Here is a 1034-nt window from a genome sequence, read left to right on the forward strand (position 1 = left end):
CTCTTCCATTTCTTTGTCCTTCCATTCCGCCTAACCTCCCCCCACATTTGTCCTCCCCCACACTCTCCCTCCCTCCCTGTACCCACCCATCTCAGAGACTGGAGCAGGTACACGCTCCAGTGGAGCATGGAGCACTGTTGCGGGGGCTGGGAAGGGGAGGCATCCTTTCTACCTGGGAAAATGAGCCAACCTTTCCAGAGAAAGTCATCTGAGTCAGGCTTTAAAATATAGGTGTTTGCCATGTGGCTAAAACAGGAAGAAGAAGCCCAAGCAGAGGGAACAGGTGGCCTGGTGGTTACAAAGATCATTTTAGGTGGTACATATATGAGTGTTTTAAAAATTTAACAGCAATGTATCTATTTAAAGTGTACTATAAAAATGAAACTGGCTTCCCAAGCCCATAATCCCTTGGATAGGGTTGCTGCAGACAGGGCATGGGCTTCCTTTGGGGGTGCCTGTCTGTCCTGGGGTGGGTGGAGGGGCATCTGTCCTCTGCCCAAGGTAACTCCCAGCTCAGGGTCAGACCAGTGGGCTGGAGTCTTCTCCTTCGTCTGTCCCCAGCCCCAGGGAAGACCCTCCTATATCAACAGCAGAGAACACCCCCCACCACCAGCCCGAGGGGACCAGAGTGTGAGGAGAACCCCGAAGCTGGGCCCTGCTCTGTGGAGGCCCCACAGGCCCTCCCTCCAGGCACCTTGGCCAGTGAGGCTGATGGAGATGGCTGGAATGTGGGAGAGGGAGAGCGGGCGGCCAGGGACCGCCAGAGCCGGGCGGCCAGGCGCTTGGATTACAAACTTGGCCCAGCCTTCGGAACACAAGGAGAGGAAGCCTTGAACATTCCTATGGGGGCCCCTCTGGCCCGGGGAGCGGCCGCTTGTGGTTTCTCAGTATGTGGCAGTGATTAGAATGGGATTTGTCTGAAAACATACAAGTCCCTTAATGAATGTGTTGAAATGGACACTTTGGGGGAGAGTCAAGGAACAGTGGGGTGGGGGCCTTCCCAGCAGGCCCAGCTGGGAACGCCTGGCCCTCTT

At 55.7% G+C, this 1034-nt stretch overlaps 1 protein-coding gene across 1 annotated transcript in view; it reads left to right on the forward strand.

Annotated features, from left to right (window-relative positions):
• The window catches only part of LOC102481850 (elastin), a 26551-nt gene that overhangs the window by 22114 nt on the left and 3403 nt on the right, over positions 1-1034 (forward strand). The window lies entirely within an intron of this gene.

The sequence above is a fragment of the Tupaia chinensis genome, unplaced genomic scaffold (genome assembly GCF_000334495.1).
Source record: "Tupaia chinensis unplaced genomic scaffold, TupChi_1.0 Scaffold000429_1, whole genome shotgun sequence".
NCBI lineage: Eukaryota > Metazoa > Chordata > Mammalia > Scandentia > Tupaiidae > Tupaia > Tupaia belangeri.